The sequence below is a fragment of the Mirounga angustirostris genome, unplaced genomic scaffold (genome assembly GCF_029215605.1).
Source record: "Mirounga angustirostris isolate CCGP_5_RB_7025 unplaced genomic scaffold, mMirAng1.0.hap1 SCAF_1, whole genome shotgun sequence".
Classification (NCBI taxonomy): domain Eukaryota; kingdom Metazoa; phylum Chordata; class Mammalia; order Carnivora; family Phocidae; genus Mirounga; species Mirounga angustirostris.
Window position 1 is genome coordinate 29,673,616 of NW_026991709.1, and position 6,272 is coordinate 29,679,887.

A 6,272-nucleotide genomic window follows, 5' to 3' on the forward strand; every position below is an offset into this window, starting at 1 on the left:
AGAATTTGTAACTGGGACTTGGTCAGCAACAAAAAGCTGACAAGGCTCTTGTGCCACTCTGCCAGATGCCCCCGAAGTGTCCTTTTCTCCCTTCTTCCCTCCATGCCCACACCCATCATTGCTCACACCAAGGAAGAATCTATGCAGGTTACAGAGAGTGAGTTTACTCCCTCTTATGACCTTCCCCCACATTTGGGAAGCCTCCACAAAAATTGCATTAATGAATTTGAAATTCAAAATGTGACCCAAAACACATTCTAATATTCAGTTGTAGATTTCCTATCATTATTGGAGAGGCGGCAACAATAAAGTGATATGACGTATTATATTTTTTCAATATTATATTTTGTTAGTAGACTTTGAACTTGGCTGTCACTCCACTTTAAAATTTACCAGTGTTCTTGTCCACACTCTCTTTTCTTCTTTCACCCTCTCCCAACCATTTCTAGTGAAACAAATCTCCAGAGAATCATAAAATCATAGAAAATTAAACTAGAAAAGACCCGAGAGATCATATTTTCTATTTCCTTTATTTTAGAGATGAAATTGAGGCTCAATTTTCTATAATTTGACAAACATTATGACCTAAAAATAGTATTCAAAGGAAATATAAATATTGTTAGAAGGAGAACTTCCCAGACAGAATGATATTCTGGAATGGTCTGTAAGTCCCTGTGGGTAATTAGGCAGATGGCTTATTGCTTAATTTCTAAGTCAAGTTCAGGTTTTCTCTCCTTACTTTAAAAGTAAATGTTACTCAAAGGGATAGTGAATTTTTTACACAGTTAAGAAACAGACATGGGAAATACCAGACCACTTTTCAGCAAGATTATGTTTAACTTATTAGATGAGAAATAGGTCTAGTTACATGATATTTCATATATACATTTTGTAATCTCATATGATTTTCTTCAACTTTTCTGTAATAAAATATGCACACAGTGTGATTGGCAAGTACAGTGTTTTTGAATGGGCATGAATACATGTAAATATACATATTTAAATGTTTTATTTGTATACATACATATGTATAAATATGTTTAAAGAATGCATTTGCTCATTGGGTGAATTCCACCATATTCTAACAATATAGTTGCCTATTTAGAAATTTGCGGCAGGGGTGGATATTAGCAGTAACTAAGAGGAAAAAAGAAAAGTAAAGGGATGACAATTTGTTAAATCCTTACCATGGGTCAGGCGTCAGACTACTGGCTTTATGTATATCTCAATCAATCTTCACAATAGCACTAACAGGTTGATGTCTCCTCATCTCAGCAATAAAAAAGTTGAGGCTCTAGGGAGGTTAAATGACTCTCCTTGGGTCATATAGATGGTAAGTTACCACTTGGCAGCAAAGAAAAACAGCTAAAGGTAAAATGGCATTTACTATTCATAAGTATTTTACATATTTTTTTACATATATTGATCCATTTTATCATCATAGAAACTAATGAGGTTGATATTGTTATTCCCATTTTATAGATAGGAAAACTAAAGCCACTAGGAGCTTTAGTAACTTGCTAAAGTGCACACAGCTAGAGTGACACATCCTGGATACAAATCCAGGTTGCCTGGCTTCACTCTGTACTTAAATTCACTTATCTACACTGCTCTCCAAAGTGGATACCTTGTTCCTTCCGTCATGGTCAACTTTCTGAAACTGCCTTGAGGCACAAAACATTAACAATCACATATCTTGGGAGTAGGAGACTTTAATTTAATCTGGTCCCAGGACTTCAGCTAGATAGCTATCAAATCATTCTGAATTCAACCAGAGATCTAAGAAAAGGATAGCTGCAACTCTACAAATAGAAAAGCAACTATTTTCTGCAAGAATGACAAGATGGAAAAACTCACCTCCAAAAAAGAGAACAAGAGGCAGTACTGGCTGCCAGGGACCTAATCAGTACAGATATAAGTAAGATGTTGGAACTAGAGTTCAGAATAATGATTATAAAGATACTACCTGGGCTTGAAAAAAAGCATAGAAGACACTAGGGAATCCCTTTATGGAGAAATAAAAGAACTAAAATCTAATCAATTCAAAATAAAAAAGGCTATTAATGAGATGTAATAAAAAATGGAGGCTCTGACCCCTAGGATAAGTGATACAGAAGAAAGAATTAGTAATATAGAAGACAAAATGATGGAGAATAAAGAGGCTGAGAAAAAGAGAGATAAACAACTACTGGATCATGTGGGGAGAATTTGAGAGATAAGTGATACCATAAAGTGAAACAATATTAGAATAATTGGGATCCCAGAAGAAGAAGAAGAAAGAGAGAGAGAGAGGGACAGAAGGTATACTGGAGCAAATTATAATGGAAAACTTCCCTAATCTGGAGAAGGAAACAGGCATTCAAGTCCAGGAGGCACAGAGAACCCCCCTCAAAATCAATAAAAATAGGTCAACATCCTGACATATAATAGTGAAACTTGCAAATCTCAGAGACAAAGAGAACATCCTGAAAGCTGCTCAGGACAAGAGATCCATAACCTACAAGGGTAGAAATATTAGACTGGCAGCAGACCTATCCACAAAGACCTGGCAGGCCAGAGAGGAATAGCATGATATATTCAGAGTGCTAAATGAGAAAAATATGCAGGCAAGAATTCTCTATTCAGCTAGGATGTCTTTCAAAATAGAAGGAGAGATAAAAAGCTCCCAGGACAAATGAAAGCTAGAAGAATTTGTGATTACTAAACCAGCCCTGCAAGAAATATTAAAAGGGATTCTTTAAGTGAAGAGAGAGTCCAAAAGTAACACAGACCAGAAAGGAACAGAGACAATATACAGAAACAGTGACTTTATGGGTAATACAGTGGCACTAAATTCATATCTTTCAATAGTTACTCTGAATGTAAATGGGCTAAATGCCCCAATCAAGAGACACAGGGTATCAGCTTGGATTAAAAAGCAAGACCCATTGATACACTGTCTGCAAGAGACTCATTTTAGACCCAAAGACACCTCCAAATTGAAAATGAAGGTGTGGAAAACCATTTATGGTGGTAATGGATATCAAAAGAAAGCTGGGGTAGCAATCCTTATATCAGACAAATTAGATTTTAAACTAAAGACTGTAAAAAGACATGAGGAAGAACACTGTATCATAATTAAAGGGTCTATCCAACAAGAACTAACAATTGTATATATTTATGTCCCTAACATGGGAGCAGCCAATTATATAAACCAATTAATAACAAAATTAAAGAAACACATTGACAATAATACAGTAATAGTCAGGGACTTTAACACCCCACTCACTGCAATGGACAGATCATCTAAGCAGAAGATCAACAAGGAAACAAAGGCTTTGAATGACACACTGGACCAGATGGACTTTACAGATATATTCAGAGCATTCCATCCTGAAGCAACAGAATATATATTCTTCTCGAGTGCACATGGAACATTCTCCAGAATAGATCACATACTGGGTTACAAATCAGATCTCAACTGGTACCAAAAAATTGGGATCATTCCTTGCATGTTTTCAGACCACAGTGCTTTGAAACTAGAGCTCAATTGCAAGAGGAAATTTGGAAAGAACTCAAATATGTGGAGGCTAAAGAGCATCTTACTAAAGAATGAATGGGTCAACCAGGAAATCAAAGAAGAATTAAAAATAGTCATGGAAACAAGTGAAAGTGAAAACACAACTGTTCAAAACCTTTGGGATGCAGTAAAGGGGGTCCTAAGAGGGAAGTATGTAACAATACAAGCCTTTCTCAAGAAACAAAAAAGATCTCAAATACACAACTTGACCTTACATCTAAAGGAACTGGTGAAAGAACAGCAAATAAAGCCTAAACCCAGTAGGAGAAGAGAATTAATAAAGATTAGAGAAGAAATCAATGAAATAGAAACCAAAAGAACAGTAGAACAGATCAACGAAACTAGGAGCTGGTTCTTTGAAAGAATTAGTAAGATTGATAAACCTCTGGCCAGACTTATCAAAAAGATTGCTGGAGAATGAGGCGAAGATGGAACTGAAGCCGGGCACAGGCAGTGGACACAGTCCTGCCAAGAGCCTAAGATGTCAATGAACATATACTCAACGTCAGGTCACCAGTGGTAGCCTGAGTCTACATGACATGCTGGCCTAGATCAGTGAGTCTCTGCAGCTAAATCTGATGAAGATCGAACAGTTGTGCTCAGGGGCTGCCCATTGTCAGTTTATGGACATGCTATTCCCTGGATCCATTGCCTTGAAGAAAGTGAAATTCCAGGCTGAGCAAGCACGTGAATACATCCAGAACTTCAAAATACCACAAACAGGTTTTAAGAGAATGGATGTTGACAAAATAATTCCTGTGGACAAATTAGTAAAAGGAAAGTTTCAAGACAATTTTGAATTTGTTCAGTGGTTCAAGAAGTTTTCTGATGCAAACTATGATGAAAAAGACTATGACCCGGGGCGCCTGGGTGGCTCAGTTGTTAAGTGTCTGCCTTCGGCTCAGGTCATGATCCCAGGGTCCTGGGATTGAGCCCCGCATCGGGCTCCCTGCTCCACGGGAAGCCTGTTTCTCCCTCTCCCACTCCCCCTGCTTGTGCTCCCTCTCTCGCTGTGTCTCTCTCTGTCAAATAAATAAAAATAAAATCTTTAAAAAAAAAAAAAAGACTATGACCCTGTAGCTGCTAGACAAGGTCAAGAAACTGCAGTGGCTCCCTCCCTTGTTGCTCCAGGTCTGGACAAACTGAAGAAATCTCTCAGCTCTAGCAGTGCAGCTCCTCAGAGGCCCACTGCAACACGCAGAACTACTGCAACCCCTAAGGCTGGGCTGGGTGTGGTGAAAAAGAATCCTGGTGTGGGCAATGGGGATGATGAAGCAACTGAAATGATGCAGCAGGTCAGTTTACCATCGAAGACTTGGAGAAAGAAAGAGATTTCTACTTTGGAAAGCTAAGGAACATTGAATGGGTTTGCCAGGAAAACAAGGGGGAAAACAACCCTGTATTGCAGAGGTTGTGGACATTGTCTGCCACAGACGAAGGCTTTGTGATACCTGATGAAGGGGGCCCAGAGGAGGAACAAGAAGAGTATTAACAGCCTGGACCAGCAGGGCAACATCTGAATTCTTCACTCCAAATCATGTGCTTAACTGTAAAATACCCCCTTTTATTATTCTTAGAGGACTTACTGGTTTCTTTTCATGAGCAAACAGTACCTCTTCTTAAAGTGCACTTTGCAGAAGTTTCACCCCTTTTCCAATGAGTTTGAGTTAGGAACTTTTACCCTGTAGCAGAGCAGTATTAACATCTAGTTGGGTCACCTAGGGAACAAAGAGGCAGACCATGGGGCTCACTGTATGGACGCTGGTAACACTGATTGCTGGAGAAGGTGGTTTTATGGAATACACTGAGGTGGAGACCTTAGTAGAGAAATGTACAGACTGATTTGAATTTTAAGCTAATGTGAAATCTTGGCAGAGAACGTTTTAATAAATAAATGCCTTAAGAGTATTTAAAATAAAAAAAAAAAAAAGAAAAGAAAAGAGAAAGGAGCCAAATAATTAAAATCAGGAATGAAAGAGGAGAAATCACAACCAACACCAAAGAAATACAAACAATTATAAGAACATATTATGAGCAGCTATATGCCAACAAATTAGGCAATCTGGAAGAAATGGATGCATTACTAGAAACTTAAAAACTACCAAAACTGAAACAGGAAGAAATAGAAAACCTGAAAAGACTCATAACCAGCAAGGAAATTGAAGCAGTCATCAAAAATCTCCCAACAGAGTCCAGGGCCAGATGGCTTCCCAGGGGAATTCTACCAGCCATTTAAAGAAGAATTAATACCTATTCTTCTGAAGCTGTTTCAAAAAATAGAAATGAAAGGAAAACTTCCATACTCTATGAGGCCAGCATTACCTTGATCCCAAAACCAGACAAAGACCTCACCAAAAAGAATTACAGACCAATATCCCTGATGAACATGTATGCCAAAATTCTCACCAATAACCACCCTATAGGATCCAACAGCACATTAAAAGAATTATTCACCACGACCAAGTGGAATTTATTCCTGGACTGCAAGCATGGTTCAACATCTGCAAATCAATCAATGTGATACACTACATTAATAAAAGAAAGGACAGGAAACATATGATCCTCTCAATTGATGCAGGAACAACATTGGACAAAGTGCACCATTCTTGATTAAAACTCTTCACAGTGTAGGGATAGAGGGAACATAGCTCAATCTCATAAAAGCCATATATGAAAAGCCCAAAGTGAATATGATTCTCAATGGGGGAAAAAC

The 6,272-nt window shown here is 38.1% G+C and overlaps 1 pseudogene; it reads left to right on the forward strand.

Moving 5' to 3' along the window:
• Nucleotides 1–3,860: 3,860 nt before the first annotated feature.
• Nucleotides 3,861–5,051, forward strand: LOC123863290 (microtubule-associated protein RP/EB family member 1-like; annotated as a pseudogene).
• The last annotated feature ends 1,221 nt before the right edge of the window (nt 5,052–6,272 follow it).